The 17718-nt window shown below is 35.3% G+C and overlaps 2 long non-coding RNA genes across 4 annotated transcripts in view; one reads left to right on the top strand and one right to left on the bottom strand.

Annotated features, from left to right (window-relative positions):
• Positions 1–3818, top strand: part of LOC109368464 — an 8529-nt gene extending 4711 nt beyond the window's left edge. Inside the window, exons 2-3 of the long non-coding RNA XR_002116525.2 lie at positions 2136–2183; positions 3322–3818. This is a non-coding gene — a long non-coding RNA (uncharacterized LOC109368464). The remainder of the gene's footprint in view (positions 1–2135; positions 2184–3321) is intronic.
• Positions 1–17279, bottom strand: part of LOC104911628 — a 96817-nt gene extending 79538 nt beyond the window's left edge. For 2 of the 3 annotated variants that reach the window (XR_004160271.1, XR_004160272.1), the window contains exon 1: positions 17193–17279. This is a non-coding gene — a long non-coding RNA (uncharacterized LOC104911628). Of the gene's footprint in view, positions 1–11420; positions 11511–17192 lie in introns of all 3 variants that reach the window. The other variant, XR_004160270.1, reaches the window with a different exon arrangement.
• Between the last annotated feature and the right edge of the window lie 439 nt (positions 17280–17718).

The following is a 17718-nucleotide window of genomic DNA, read 5'->3' as shown; positions in this document are numbered from 1 at the left end:
AAAAGCCGATTATTTGTTCTAAAGGGAGAAAGGCAAAAAGGCTCTACCTTTTTATTAACTATCTAATGATATTTAAGTAGTAACAGCTCTAATACTACCCACCAACAGTGCTTTTCTCCTTGCCAGACACAACACTAATGATTCCAGCTGTATGCACAGGACAAATATACCCACTGCTCATCCTTCTAAGTGTGCTAATATCCTGAATTACATGAGCAATATTAGACACGCTGGTAGAATTAACATGGAGGAAACAATGGAATTATAGAACTGTAACAAGACATTTTACCTATAAATGCTATTATCATGCAACTTTTGCCAAAAGAAAAGCATTTTTTTGTTAAAGAATCAGTTGCAAAAATGTCAGTGCTGTCAATATGACTTCACTGTAAGACATCAGCTACAGATATGTGATAGAAAACAAAATTAGCTGTACCAAGTTAGTGGGGTTTTTTGGTTGTTTTTTTTTTTTGTGTTTTGTTTTGGTTCTATTATTTTCTCAGTTTTGATTCTGCTATCTATTTTCCCGTGACCCACAGGAAACCGAAACCACTCCACATCCCAATCATTCCCATCTTTTGTTTGATGAAACTTTCATCAGACAGTTTAAGGGAAAAAAATAAAATAAAATGCTGCAATACTCTATAAGCCTTTGAAGGAAAGGTATATTATATTACATGAAGCAAGAAAGGAAGAAAAGGCTCTTTCTGATGGAAAAACATTTCAGAAATACTGATTTTCTTATCTCTTTCCATATCCAAATCCAGGTATGAACAGGTAGATGTGATAACATCTGCTCAGAAGAACATTTTGAATTGCAGACTCATATACAGTGTTGTACCTAAAAGACTGGGCAAATTTGCTTTTAATCGCAATAAAAATGACAGACAGAAAAGTAATTAAGATTTAGTAGAGAATGTAGAGAACCAGTTAAGTCATAGTTCCTTGCTGTGTGCAAAGCTAATACAGCCAAAGATTTTGAAACTGGACCCTGAAGGCATATTTACAATTCTTTTCTTTATGCCTACTGATGACACTAGAAGCCTTGACAGATTAGCTGCTTCCTTAATACACTTCAATTCTACACTTCTAAGCAAGCAGTGTGATTAACTCCATCTGTGACTCTCTGCTTATATGAACTAATATTGTTTACTTCAGATTGCTTTATAAAACATACTGGCTTTGCTTCAAATTCCCAATTGCTTACAGAAGACTTGACAAATTGATTGTCTCTTTCATATTAAAGTGAGACCAACCTGTGAGGTTCACCTGTGGAATCTAACCAGATTTTTAAACTGTAACCCTTGACGTTCAGAGATCTGGATAACTGGATTGCCTGCTTTAACTGAAGAGACAAATCATTATACACTTTATGCTTAACATAGAAATAAATTTATGTTTAACATCTGCCGTGTTGAGTCCCATCAGTTTCACAGTTCACTACACTGCACTATATTAGTTTACGTATAAGAACAATCCACAGAACCTCTGGTTGCAAGCCCAGTCTTCTCCTTAATGTAAGTTGTTGCCATTGGGACTATATTTATGCCACATCTGGCCACATTCAAGTAAAAAACACTGGAACTATTGATAGAACTACTAAAATAACTAATTATTTACTTCCAAAGATTTCAAGCTACTTCACAAAGTTCATGAGTCGCATCCATCTAGCTGTGAAAGAGGTAAGGTGTACATAATGACCTTCAGTATGCCTTTGGCATTACAGATTTAAATTTAAGAGAATTGTTTTTAATTGCTTTCCTGTCATTCAAAAATCTGAATACAGAAAAAGAAAAGCAGCTAAAAAAACAGGAGTATCAACTCACAATGAATCCATGTTTTTATGTTTCGCTGTTACTGGAACAGATGAGAAATAAGGATGCTCTTCAAACTCAATTATTTACTATCACACAATCTCTTAAGAGTCACATATATAGCATTTTCTCCCAGAAAGATTCCCTCTGGAAAACCAAGGCTACTGTAAGTATCCTATACAAAAATCTAGTTAGATATTTCATCAACTGCAATAGTTACGTATGTTTATTTTAATTTCATCTCAGACAGAAGTCTGTTTGCATTTCGATCATACCATGATAATCACGGCTTACTTGTAACCACTTCATCTTTTCCTGCAGATGTCATAACCTACTTCAAGGAACAGCACACAAGGATGAAATAACATGGTAAGAATAGCCAAGATTCTCAGACTACTTTATTTAGTCTCAAAGCAGAAATTAAGACAGATTTTTATCACCTAACTTCTTAATAGATGGATCAGGAGCAATTTAGCACCAGAATAAGAAACTTTCAGAACAGCTAAATAATTAGAACTCCTGAGGCTACCATAATTCATCAAGGTGCAACTCTATTCATCACTTCAAATTCTTTCTCAGAACGTTACATGCTAATGATTCATTTGCTTAGCAAGGGAGTTGAAAGTGATGGAAAAGTTTTTAGCTCTACTCCCAGACAGAATTATGGCTCATCCACCGATGATTCGAGCAGGAAGCTATCCTTAAAAAACAACATTTTTTACAAAATAGAGCCCTAGAGAAGTGACGTCAAATTAAAAAAAATAAATAAATTAGAATATTTTTAATATAATATCTGAAAATATCATGTCATTCCCCATAAATCACAAACTTTCAAAGCACTTCAGCTTTTTTCCCTTTTCAGTGTATTTGTCACATGCCTTAGCAAACACAGGATAACATCTTTTTGAACGACATGATCCTACATGATACTTTGTGCATATTTTTCAATTACAATCCAGGATTACATTCCCATAGCAAATAGTATGGTGATCCATTTCAGTGACAAGCAGTATGGTGGTGAAACTAGATTTGTATGAGTGAGAAATACCTGCATGCATATGTAATCAGGCACATCCATGGCCCCAGAAATGTAGAAAGTATTACAGATCTTTCTTCAAAAGAGAAATGTTTTTAACTCACAAATCATTTGCAACTTCATTACAGAACAATTCAAGTGCAGTTCATGGAACTGTTTTTTCAAACAAGATCAAAGGGACAATTAAGGTCATTTAAGAAAAATGAACCAATATAAAACTGAATTCCTCATACATTTTCATTTGTCTTCCTTGAAACTTGAGTCCAGTTTTACATATCACAAAATAAAAATATGGAATTATCACATTGTTATATATCACAACATTATCTCTTCATACTAACCACCTAGATTATAATTTCTTTGAGATGCAAACTATACTGTTATAATTGTCTTTTATTTTTGCAAATCTTACTTTAATGTTTAGCACATTGTTACAAGTTGTCTTTTTTTGTTTGTTTGTTTGTTTTACAGCAAGCAGCCATTTGCTCCCTGGTAAAGTCTTGTCCACGATGCACGATTGCATTTCCCAAGTGCACTAGAATGCTTAAGTCAGATTATCTTCAGATCCGTGAAAGAGAAAACAACAGGTCATACTTGGGAGCAGTGCCAAGAAAAGCCATCTCAGCTTTTTGAATCAAGCAAACAACATCAAAACCAATAAGAGAATCTTAGAGATCTTAATTTCCTTAAAAGAACTGCCTCATTAATGTCTTCTGCTCCCAATATTTCTAAACACATACAAACACAAAACAACAGGGAAGCCAATTTTCCCCTAGTACTTTGGCCCAAATATTCAATAGTTCAAGCAAAAATTATAGAAGCGCGAGCTATTTTAATATAGTTGATTTATGAACGCATAGGTTTCTGTCACTAACTTCAGTGGAGGTAAAATATCACTCGTGAAGTAGGTATTAAGAATCATAATGAAAATCTTGAGGTAAACGAGTTATTTCATACAGGACCATCAAAAACAATTAGCCAAATCTAAACAGCATATGCATAATGCAAGTACAAATTTCAATAAGGAATAATTAGATTACATTAAATACATAATTGCACACTAATTCTTTGTGCTTATACTCACTATTAAGTTGATGAAATTGTTTTGTGAAAGCTACGCTGCCCATCTTTAGAAATGGATAACCAAAACTGTGTTCTACTACAAATAATAAGGTAAACTCTGGAACCATTTGTATCATTTGCCTCCTGTGTGAAAGAAATCTCAAAAAAATCCATTTTCATTACAGGCTTAAAGCTTATCATATGATTCTAGAAGGATGTTCTTAATATCGGCAAAAGGAATCACAATTACAGGCCTTGTCCTAAAATAAACTATAAATCTTATGGTTAAATATATCATAATAACGCACAGCTAATAGACTAATGATTTGCAATTATTCTTATTCTAATTTTATATTCTACATGTAATTCAACAAAATATAGAGTCCAGCCAGGTTCAGCACAATGTTACTTTTGTAATCTAATTAGGAGTAGGCAAACAGGCTTGGTAAAAATACATCTCCCAAATTCCAAAATCATTCACCCTCTGTTGATTTTCATTCACATCTTATACACGGTCAAATCTTAACATTTTTCCCATTGTATCACACAGCAGTAGATATGAACTGCACATGTTATTGTTTCATTTGGCTTTTGCTTGGAGGTGTTTGTATTGTTTTAGTTAATTGCACTTAATAGCAAAAATTAAGTTACCATACTTTTTCTGAAAGCTGCCTACATAAACGCCATTATCTGATTTTGCAGAAGTTAGTCTAGAATGATGCTGCTCTTTTTATGTTTAGTCAGTATCATAGCACCTCACTGCCTTTCTGAAATTCATTGAACTTGATCTTCTCAACATCTCATCATTAGTATGGCTAAAACATACTATCCTCAAAGTGAAAAATCAACATCTAGATGAAAGTAACTTACAAGAAAGCCTAGAATTGTGCATGAGGTTTCTGAACCACTCTGCCATTATACTGTTAGACAAGTGAAGGTGAATCTTTTTCACACTGTGTTATATTCAACCTTCAGCACTCTTCAACTCTGTCATTTACACACTTGGGCTTCAGTCACATACATCTTTGTACATACTTATTTTTGTGCACATATCAATGAGCAGTCACTATGCTAGTTTATTTTTCCCATTCTATATGATTTGTTGCCTCCTGCAGTTACAACAGGCACAGCTTAGGTAGTCATCTCTGCCTTTATTAAGTAAAGCCTTACAAAAATACTGAAATATTTATTGTGCTCTTCTGCAACCTTACCCTGCTTATTTCTTTTCTGAGTCACAAGTGTTCTGAAAGACTCAAAACTTCCAGTAATTCTAAAAACAGGAAATACAACTGAAGAACTGTTTCTCAGGGGATGGACACATGAAAACGTCGATCTGAAAAATTCAAAGCCACTCAAAAAAGTACCTATAAAATTCGCTGTTTTCTTTTTTAGTATTAATCACTCTCAGGACCCACTTTTCATAAATTAAAGTAGTCTGGACTAACACAAGCTATTATATAAGGTGGAATATATTGTATTTACTCAGCATCAGTAATACTTAAGAGCAGTTTGGGCTTTACATCTCAGGCACTGATAAATACTTGGTACTGGGGCTGTTTCTAGATTCAGAGAAAACAAATACTGAGCAGTGTTGAGATCTGTGATTATCTAAATAGAAGCGTAAGATTGTAACTAAGAGAAAACATTGTGGAAGTATGTGACATTTTAGAAAGAAGCGTTTAGAAAGAAGGTCCAGTAACAGATCAAAGGAAGCAGAAAACTCCTTCCCAACTTTCAGTAAGCATGAAACAGATGTTCCCAGCACCTGCTCATGCTTCATCTGTTTTGTGAGCTCGAGAACATGGCTATTTTCAACACATATAATTCTGTCCTCTTAACTGAGATGAGGAATTGGAGAATTACTAAAACTAAGAGAGAGACACGTTGCTCCCAAGGATCATTTCCCTGCACTGTCTCTCCCTAATGTCCCTAATGCATCCAAGGCATCAAAATGAACATATCTAAGTCATTTGAATATAGCTGTGTCCAAAAGCACACAGGGATCTTTCTTTACCCACAAGACTTTCTATTATTCAGAACACTCTCTGATTTCCCTGAAAACACCCAATTGTTCACTTCATATGAATTCCATCAATATTGGTTGGGTTGCAGCAGCTGGTTTGTTGCATTCCATTAGGTCTACTCATTCCACATAAAAGCAGGATTCAATTATATGCTACAACTATCTGGCCTTCAAAGTTGATACGCTAATCACAAAATATACCAGTCATAATTTATTACCAAGGTTTAGACCAGCTATTCTCTCTCAGACTACAGAGCTATCTACACTGCTGTTCATCCAAACTTGCATAAGACTCTGTGACACCATCATCCCTTTTTTTTTTGTGTGGTGTGAGTAATGCTTAAGTTCTTAAAAATACCACACAGAAACTAAGAAGCATAAAGCTAGGTTTTTTTAGGACCTTTTTTTTTTTGTGCTACATTAACAACATGATTTTATGCATGGGGCAATGGTCTAACATAGATCTGATTTACTACATTAGAATTTGTTTTACTAGAAGTATCATTTTGACAATTTTAAAATGTTTATATAAGGTCAAAGTAAAATTAACAGGATGTAATCACTATCTCCAACACAGTAAATGTATGTCCATACTGTTGTTCTGCTCAGAATGGCAAAGGTCATTGCATACAAATTCAGAAATTCTATTGGGTCACTGTATTGCTTTCTAGCTGCAAAAGTCAGTTCAGAGCCTCTATGATCAAATGCAAAGGATAAGAAGAAAAACCCTTCATGTTTACTCCATGTTTCTTTGGCTGAAAGCCAGCAACAGCAAAGCAACTTAGAATTGCAGGGCTAAATCTCCATTTATCTCACTCTTACAGACCTAAAACTGTTTATTCAGACAAAAGGACTTACAGGACTCTATCTTGTGCTGCACACAAAATGCCACATTCTTTTTTCTCTAAAAAAACAAAAAAAAAAACAAAAAACAAAACAAAACAACTAAAGGTTTTCTTAAGCAGAACCATGGAAATTTATGTTACTGGTAAAACTTGGTGCTTTTGTTCTTTTGTTCCTGTTCTGCGGGAAGGGATGGTTCTGCTTTATACTGCACAAAAAGAAATACAATCCACAAGAGACATGGTATTTATATGGGAAAAAAAAAAACAAAAACCCATGTACACAGCGTGGAGAAAATAGATGAGAATGACAAGTGGTAGATTGGAAACTGCTTTAACTTTTCAGTTCAATAGCCAAAGCAAATACCAACAATTGTGGGAAAGGTTCAATTAAGGAAAGCGAAGCTTGACTTCCTAGCAGTTACACTGCTTACTTCCATAAGCAAAAGTGACACCAATCACAAGTTTAAAACACTAAATTTAAAAAACTAAGTTACAAGCCCTTCCAATTCATATCCTTTGATAGTTGTTTTCAATGCCATGATTTGTATTGAAAATGATGTTCAGAGAGAACTGTAATCATTTAACAGCTTAAGTGGTGACAGAAGATATCCTAAATTTATCAGGAAGCATAGGCTCCATTTTTCTCATTTACTGTCTACATAAGAATATCTTGAAAGCTTCGGTATTCAAGTTCATCTCACATTTTACTTCTTGCCCTCATATACTTTTGTTATGGCACAAGCTGAATTGTATGCACTCGTATCATCACAGCCATCTTGATACATATTTCAAAATTATCTTCTAAGTTGATTGTGCTTGTTTATGGACAAGGCTTGAATTCCCACTAAATACTCATTTCCCATGCCTATTATAAAGATGAGCTATATTATAAATTGACCATTGAGAGAATATTTACTATTAGTAAGAAGCAATAACCGGTAACCTAATGCAGCTTACCCGTGTACAGCGTGTAGTAAATGCTTCCACAGTTAATTCAGTGCATTCCAGATATATACAGTTCCACAACAGAAAAATTGGGGGGGGGGGGAAAAAAAAAAAAAAAAAACCAAGCTATTATTGTTCTCCACATACACCATGATCCCTTTAAGACAGTTCACTTCAACTGAAGTGTTGGCATACCATGTAAGAGAGAGAGAAGCAGAAGCCATGCAGAAAATGAAAATTGAGAAAATACCCTCAACTGATAACATTAAATGCTTTAAAATTAAAGACTTATACCCCTAGAATGTAGAAACGCTGGGTTCTTGGATGCTTACAGCCTTCCTTTGTTCTCTCTATTTCTCCATCTCCATTCTCTTTTTAAGCTAGGACAAAAATAAACTGCTAAACTAACTGAAGGGAAAAATGAAATAACTTTTCTTGACAAGTTGCTTTCACTTGTATTTCAGACATTCAGCTTGCAAACCTCTTTGTTTGCAAAACTGAAGAAAAAGGAAACAACAACAACAAAAAATTCCACCACAGCTGCTCTGGCTGACTAATAGCAAGAGCAACTGTGACAACAAATTTAAGACAACCTGCCTAGGAAATCAGCATCTCACAGAACTAAATAACTTTATTTCCCTGTACACAGCTGTTAACATCTCCCACAGACACTGCTACTTGCTACCAACAAAACAGAACATAGAATGAACAAATATAATTTATGTATTGGACATGGGTAATCTTTCACATGACGGTGCTGCAGGTACCAGAACATTAGCAGAAGAATCATCTTGGAAGATATAAAAAAGCAAAGAAAATCTTTTTTCCCAAAGAAAATGTAATTCCCAAGAACATGTGATTTTGTCACAGATGCTCAGCCTCCAATAGGCTCAGAAAAATCAAGGATCCAATTCTAAAAAGTCATTAGAAATTAAAAAATAAAAATAAAACAAAAACCAATAATTAGGTATACCAATGTTCAATGCTTCTTAAAAGTTTAAGAACTGCAAAGTATACAAGTGCCTCAAAAGCATTTCCCTCCATGAGGTTTGCCTGCCAGACTCCAGGCTGAGATGCAGACAATGCAGTTGCCTCTCTTGCTTTGCTCATCTCAGAGAATATCCAGGCCCTAACCCTGGGTTAGGCTGCAGCCTACTGTCCTTTCTGTGGGAGCTGCTTTTAAGCTATCACTGACCATTTGGCCCCTGCACAAGCTACAAATCCTGCAGTGCACCATGCTGATCCGGCCTCCACCTGGGTTGACACCCAGCCTCTCCTGGTGACCTTGCCCAGCCATCCTGGAGCTGACTGACTCAGGCTCCTCTCAGCAGACCTGCTTTACATACCTCACTTGGGTGCTGCCAGCCACATTTCTGTGCTTAGCTCTGGGCTCACCTTCTCTCTTGGAACTGCCAGCCCTGACTGCTTCCTTGCAGCCTAATCTGATGTTTTCTGTCAAGCATTCAAAAGAGAATTTAACTGATAGAATGTGATTTATTAATGGTCTAATTACAACCGAAATAACTCTAAGCCAGCTAGCTTGAGAAAATAAAGCCAAGAGGAAGTATCAAATAAAACATTTTTAGGTCACTGTGACCTTTGGTGAGGGCAAAGAATTCGTTATGAAAAATCAGACTTCATGATCACACGAAATCAAAATGAACCTGGAAAAGAAGCATTCATCATTGACATGACTGATGACTTTACTAGGAAAACTTCTGATGCATCTATAACATAATACAACTCCCTGGAAATATGTCTATGTGGACAAACTTTTAACTTAGTTTTGATGGAACAAGAGAACAAACCAAAACAATAAAACAAAGTGTCAACGGTTTATGGGCTGTCATGAAACCATGACATAAAGGGAATAGATTCCTTATTACAGATAGAAATAACGTCTATTCACTTCCACATGAAGATTAAAAGTTCAAGGGCAAGTATTAGACTAATTTCTGGGGAAATCAAAGAAGTGCTGCTTTGTTATTTCTATGGATAAATTGTTAAAACTTATTCAACTCATAGAGCTTTCTCTAATTATTCTGTCTAGAGATAGACCTGCAGTCACGGCTTCAATTATCTTGTTTAAACCCTTTAAAATGGTCCAACCTAAGTCACTGCCACACGCAGTTCCAGCAGCTAAAAATGAGAAAGTAAGTTTCTTTGAGATCGCAGCGCACTGAATTTCTGTTCCACCACCATAAAGTTCATTCAAACATTCTGCATTTCCTAAACTGTTTTTTTTTTGTCAGAATCTCTTCTTACACATTTCTCCAGGACCACATTGTCATCTTTTCCACCATTGTAAGTTACTTATGCTTGAATAAGTTAACAACTTTAAGTATTAATTAAATAATAAAAAAATACAGGAAAAAAACTTAGTACTTAGATTCTGATACAAGCCTTCCATAAACAGCAATTGTTGGAATCAGCAAGTAGTAAAGAAACTCTTGTTTACAATATTAAAGAATTTAACCTTCTAATGTCATTCCAAGCTTACCTATTCTCTGCCTAAGGTCTATTCTTTCTTCTTCACAGAAGAAATTATGCGTATCTATAGCCAGAACTATTTGATGGATCTAAGAATTACCAGATAACTTAAGACCAGGGACTAGAAAGAACGGTTGTAAAATACAAGTATTGAGCTAGATGTCCAAAAAAGACACAGAAATCTAGCAAGGCTAGTCCATATACCAGCAGGAATCATAGAAAAAACAATGCCACTAGAGCCACAGCTGCAACTTCTTCTTCCATTAGAATAAATTAGTACTCTAAAATTGCAATCCTGAGCTTTTGCAGCACAGGTGAACATGATTACAGTAGCAGCTTTCTGAAGTAGATAATCATGCACACAAAATTACAACAGAAGAAATCAGAGCAGAAGTAAAAAGAAAATAAAAAATGCAACTATTCTGCGTTATTCAGCTCAATTGTATAAATACAAGGAAAAAAAGAAGTGTGGAAATAGTGAAATAATCACAAAACAAAATACAACATGAAAAAAGAAATATGTAAATGAAAGACATGGAAAACAAGTTTCTGGAGCAAACAAATGGAAAAAGCTAAGCATACGTGAGAGTATTTCAATTACAGACAATTCTGATGACTTCAATTCTAGTCTTCTCTTAGCAGTAACAGCACCCACTGATTTAATTGCGTATATTAAAAAGAACTCATCTTACACACACAGACAAAACAAATTCCTGCAGCATCAGTGACCTGGGATGAAGTTACGAATAAACTGGTGATCAATCTCAGTCCTCAAAACTTTCACTACTAAACACTTCAACACGTATCCTATAACATAGGGGTGATCCGCAATCAACTTGTTTAACATCATTTCTTATTTAAATTGATGATCACAAGCGGAAATTAAAATACCTGCGGCTCTGGAAGTAATTGTTTTACATAAAACTTTTCAGTGATTCATGGAGTACATATTCTTCTTCCCAATAAAGTATACTTTCCAGGTACTTTCACTATTTGCAACCTCTTGAACTACAGTACAATACATTTAAAGCTACACACAGGAGGACATCAGCTCTTTAACACGTAAAAGACACAGTGGATTTCATTTGTGCAACAGCAAATGGAATTTAAGTTCGATTCAGCAAGAAAAAAACAACAAGCAAAAACTCTTACTAAGGCTGAGCTGGAAAGAACAATTACAAAGACGAAAAATAACAAATACTTACCCTTCACCTAGTACCTACAGCAGTGTAAGAGGAATGATTTGCAGATGAGGACCAGGTTCACAGCCTCTAATTGGCATCTCCTATTTATGACTGGTGGAGAAAGAATACCAGCCTAATTAAACCTTATTCTGACACAGGTGCATTCTATATATCGTTACAGAAACAGCTTGTTTTTGTTAACACGAAGAACCTGAGACCACACAGGTGGCCATCAGCACAGCTTTTCACAATTTAATCCTCATCATGGGCCTCCACTACTGAAAATGCTGGGTAACCATAAAGTAACATAATATTAGAGTTCCAAAACTAGAGCAATATTGTGTTTGTATGACTTTTTAAGATATGCCATGTGCAAAAGGCCCACTAAACCATACCATACATATTCCCATACAAACAAACAAACAAAAAAATAGGGCTAGTAAAGTACTTCAAAGCCTAGCCCAATTTTTATTTGTCCCGAAATGGAAAACCACTGTGGCGAATTCTAAGAGGTTTGTATGTTGTTTTCTTCAAACAAAACAGAGGCTGAGGAATAGAAAATTTTTACCACATTTCTCAGGGTTTGTATGTACTTACACAAAAACTACGTGAATGTGTAAGCTGAATACTCAAAGGTTCGTCTGCCTAAAAAGCAAGATAAATTTACTTTTTTTGAGCTCTTTCTCATCTCTTCACTACTATGCAGCTACACTCATCATGGTTGTATCCTCAAGAATTTTCTGAGAAACATTGAACGTAATAGTACTAGTCTCATCACAGCCATGTACTTATAAACAGAAAAGCAAAGACGGATGCACCTTGGTCTTGAAAGTTTGGAGATGAACTTTAAGTAACAATCTAAGAAATGCTTTTGACATTTCTTTCTTAGAAAGGAAAGCTTTCTTTTTAACAGAAGGTAGACAAAATCACGTGCTTTAAGTTTTCCGAAAGGTTAATTTTGCTCATTTTTACTTCTGCAAAATTTGACAGTCTAGGGGAAATAATTTGTCAGGTTGTCATAATGTAAGCTGAATTCACTGAAAACACCCAATAAGTAAAACTTTTATACCAACATGTCAAACTGTGCTATTTTAGAATATTTCTATTTATATCAGCGCACATGCATAGAACTCTAGCTAGTGGAAAAAAGCTTACTTTGTTGAGATAGGCCTGCTTGAAAAAAAGCTCTGCCATCCTTCACCAAGCATTTAGCTCATTTTATTTTTACCTTCTTTATAGGAATTAATGATATCAGTTCACAGATATAGGTACCTTCTTTCCTTTTCTGCCTAGCTCACTCATTGTCCTCCTCCTCTGAAAGCATTTAGTGCTCTTAAGGTGATTTACTGTGGGGGGCATTTTCTAGCGCTATGGAAGGCAGGTGACTTGGAAGGGCACTTCTAAGGTAGATGGAATTGTAGAAGCTCTTATACTGCTCAACTGTTGGGTTCAGATGAAGTTCAGAAGGGTTCAGAAGCACGCCACATTACCATGGAAAACTGTAAATCTGTTATCCAACGTAAGGCTTAGTGTGTCATGATACTTCCTCATCTTGTTGCCAGGCAGCCTCTTCCATTTCTTGGGGCCAGTTTTTTATCTGAGAAATGCATTTTTTCCTCCCCAGAGGAGGGGGGACCAGGGGAAGAACAGGGAGGGTCCTCAGCCAGAGGATACCTCTCTCTATCAAGCTTACTCATATGCCCTTTTTCACTTTCTCAGAACTTTATTAACCAACACACTATCTAAATATATCTAATATATCCAAAACTGACTCTAATGCCTTCTAAATGTTCAGATGTCTATATTTTGCATTAAAATATGAATTTAATAATTATGAAATTGTGTATATTTTTCTTACTTTTTTTTGTCACATCTGTACCACGCTTTGTAAATTCAAGTGACCTTGTTGATTGCAAGCTTTCATCAAAAATAAATGTTAATCAGAAATTGTAATAGTACATTTTATTTGTTAGTACTTTGCCTTCTGTATTTCTTTTCCCTAATAAGTTGCATTTAAAAATATTATGGAATTTCTCTGTTTTTAAATTTTCAAAGTGTAAAAATGAGAGATTCAAGTAAGAGGACTTAGAGAACTATTAATATACAAGGGCTGCTCCAAAAGTAATGCCTCCTGTTTGATGATGTTGGCAGTATGGCAATAGAGCTCAAATCTTCCTACTAATATTCCAGTATATTTTTTTGCCATCTGACAGAATGGTGCCTGACACGGAAGTACATATGAACCAAAGGTGTGACACTGAATTCTTCCATGCAGAAAAAACGGCACCCATTGACATTCATGGACACTTGCTGAATTTTGATGGAAACCAAGGAGGTTTTATTATGTACACATTAATTAGAAACAATAATGCTGACTGACTTCTCTTTGCCACAGCTGCCTTCCACCTACTTCACATTAAGTCTTAATTATCCTTCTTGTCTGCCTTTAGGAATCCTCCATGAACCACACCTATAGAACTAAAGACTGACTGGGGAAGATACAACATAACTGTTTAAATAGTAGTCAATGAGTCTAAGACAGTACACTGCATTTTGTATTATTCATTGCATTCCATTTCTGAAATGAGTACGTGTGATAATTTTTGCTCTTGCTTTTGTCAGCTCCAAACAACAATAACAGGAATGGTGTACTTGTGGGATTGCACTCAGCAACACATTGAAATGCTCGGACTTTACAGTGGTTTGCATCCAGAAGATTAAATAACAAATTAAGTAAAATAACAATGTGCCTCAATATTTAAGAAAAGCAGATTGTTATGCTGATGTGTGAACTCACTAGAGTCCATAGAGCTTCAGTACAAATTAAGATAGATTTTATTTCTTGAAATTATAGCAGATGAAGAATCCAGCTTCAGTTCTTACAGTAAGTGCAGTATCTTACCAGCTTTGACTCATGCTACAAGGGCAATGCATTGGTTACTCCTTGTTTCTACCGGCACATCAACTTAGGAAAGAAGTACTTCATGTAGTTTCATGTTTGCAAATCTAATAAAGAATTATATACCTTATGATAATCTGTATATTCTGATAATTTTCATGTAACAGTGCTCACAGAAATAAGGTCTAAGGTATTTATAGCAAAAGATGCTGTGGCTTTTCAGACATAAAACTGGAGTTTTCATGTAACATTTATGTGCTTCATTATGGTAGTTGCATTATGGTAGAGTCATTGTTTGTGAGGACTGTGAAGAAGGAGTTTCGTATTCAAAACTCTGTTTATAAACTCTGCAATTTGTTATGAAGAACCATCTCTGTTGTGGATAAGAGGGCCAGGTCCTGGGAGTAGGCCTTTTCTGCCTCTAAAGAGCATTATTTAATTATTAAAAATATAATTAGGATCTGATTATGATCCAATTTAGTATAGCTTATACTCCAAGCTGGGCATGATTTAAAATATATTGATGACAGATTTTAGTCCAAAGTATAAAGAAAAAAATCAGTGCTGAAAATGGCAAGAGCAGAAATGTGTTTTGATATATATTTGAGAAGAAAAGAATAGGAAAAAAATGGGAAAAGGGAAGAAAAGAAAAACACTGCTACTTCATTTAGCAGTATAGTTGCTACATATACCCAAAAAAGCATACTCCTTCCCTTTGGTACAAATGTAAATGTCCGTTATTGGTGATGGAGAACAAGGCCATCTATATACGTTCCCAGTATGTGTAGGATAATAGAAATACTGTTTCAAACCAGATGCACTACATCGATCTTCAGTTGACATAACAGTCAAATGTACAAGAGTAAAGGATATTGTAATCACTCACATTAGCCTTCATTCCTTTTCATCCAGGATCATTATCATTAGCTTTTTGTATATTAAATTGATTGCTCTTCAAAGCTGAAGCATCTTCAATGGCATACTTTTCTGATTATATAAAGAAAACTTACATTTGCAATCCCTAGATATAGTCTCTAAAATGAAATAGCACAGAGTCAAATAGGCATAAAAATAAACACTGCTCTAATCTTCTGAATACAGTTCCAAGTTGGTCTGCAGCATATGCTTTCAGAAATTATCTGTTCTTAGCTGTTTGAGACTATTCTTACTAAATGAAACTAGGAAAATGGGAAGCGTTGGTGTATTTACATGAAAATCCAAGAGTCTGAGCAGCTATAAATCACAGCTCTCCTAATGATGACCAGCTATGGGCAAAGCATTTATATGTTTAACCTCAATTTGACTTGCTATACTGACAGCAGTGTGAAAATACGTGATATATGAAATAAAAAAAATGTAATTCATTAGACAAAAAATATTAAGTCAAGCAGATCACGCGATCTAAATTACAAAAGGCTCTTTCCCGCTAGATTTTCATCCCTCTCTGCATGGAACCTTTCTCACTAGCAGCTATCTCCACCCACATATCAAACAGAATCACGTTAGTCTATTTCTTTACATAAGTTTCTAATAGATAATCAGATGCTTTATGCTTGCTTCTGCATAAGGCTAAATTTCACCCAGAACATAAATCAGATTTCCATATAACTGTTTCAGGCTGTTACTTAATAATTTCTACTGCTATCAGAAAGACCGTGGAGCAAGCAGATTTCATCAGGAGGATAACCTAAATTATTTCTTCAGGCTCTTCCAATCCTATTTTTCTACACTCCTACAAGTTTGGAAAGAGTTTTCCTTCTGTAGCTGGAAACTGAACCAATGCATTGCTTCACTATTTTAGTAGCAAAAATGGAGCCTGAATACCAGACCATCAAAGCTGACCATTAAACTCTATGCCATACAACAGAGGACATGTTCCATCCAACTCCCATGTGTTTAAGCTGGAATTCTTGAAAATCCTGGCATTGTTTTCTTTAACAGACAAGTCACTTAGTGCTAGGAAACCACAAAAGCCCAAAGAACCACACAGTAATATGATCTGCAGTATATTTTTCACACTACACAGTGAGTAAAGAGAACAAGCAGGACACATGGATGTTCTTTTGTGCAAGTCCTTAGGCAGACACAGAGAGTGGAACTGAGCTTGCAGATTGAATACCCGGGTTGCACAAGCATGGTCTAGACTACTAATCTTATTATTTTGGAGAGCTTTTGTGCTCTTAGTCAATGTGCTTTCCTTCTACATAATTGAAATCCATATTAACACACAGTTCATCCCCTCTATGTCTTGATCTTCCATGGAATCACAGCTATGAGAAGCATCACTGCTCATTCTTTCTGAACAGCACCATCCAGACATTCGAACTCCAAACACAGAGGCAGAGGCAGAATGCTCATCTTAGTTTGAGAGATAGTGCTAATTACTGCTATTGCAGTACTGTGACAACACAATCATATCATTTCCATTAGTCAAGACAGTTATTTCAAATGACTCTATTCATTTACACAAGAAAATTTAGCAGTGCTACCCGGGGATCTCAGGATGGTTCTGTACTGCATTAGATATATGGTTAATAGTCCAGCTCCTCATAAGACATGGTAATATTCACTACACTGTAAAACTGAAACCACAGACAACATAAACTAAAATATTACGACATTTAGATTAAGTTATTATGAGTGAAGACAGATACCCTAGGAAGAGATAACGGGATGGAGCCATTCAGAAAGTACACTGTTGTTTTGAATGTGATAATGGTAGCCATTCTGATACATTTCTACAAAATAAACTGGAACCCAGTAAATACAGAAAATCCACTACTATACATGATAGAAAGGTTTCTACAAAAACATTAAAAATTCCTTCGTCAACAGAAGATAAACAATCATTCATGAGAGACTGACATTATAATATCGAAGCAAACATCACTCACCATAGCCTTCAGTTAGCAAGGCTTTGTTCCTTTGGTACCCAGTACAGTATGTTTACAGTTAGAGCTGAGCACGGTCTACCCTCTCAGGCTCTGAAAAACAAACAAACAAACAAACAAACAAATGAATAAATAAACTGTCTTTAGGCAAAAGAAAAAATCAGATGAGTTTCTAAAAAAAATCTAGAAAATAAAACATTTTGATCTGACTAGGCTCTGTATAACTGCTACCAAATCCATAGGAATTTCAAAACTCCAAGAGCAAAGAGAGAAAATGTTAATGAAAGAAAAAGAAAATTATGGAACTTCATAATAACTTCATAATACCTCTGGCATAACATGCAACATCCATTTTTATTTTCCAAGAATTCATAATGCAATACTAAAACTATAGAACTGTGGACAGATCGATATAGCTCTGCCAGGTTTTATTACACTGTATAGACACAGTGAAGAGTATCACAACTACCATGCACTTCTTCATGCGCCTCTATGTAATGTAGACAGGTCTAATAAGTAAAACAGTCCG

Source organism: Meleagris gallopavo, chromosome 7, assembly GCF_000146605.3.
Source record: "Meleagris gallopavo isolate NT-WF06-2002-E0010 breed Aviagen turkey brand Nicholas breeding stock chromosome 7, Turkey_5.1, whole genome shotgun sequence".
Lineage (NCBI taxonomy): Eukaryota > Metazoa > Chordata > Aves > Galliformes > Phasianidae > Meleagris > Meleagris gallopavo.
This window is presented reverse-complemented; position numbering and strand designations above follow the sequence as displayed.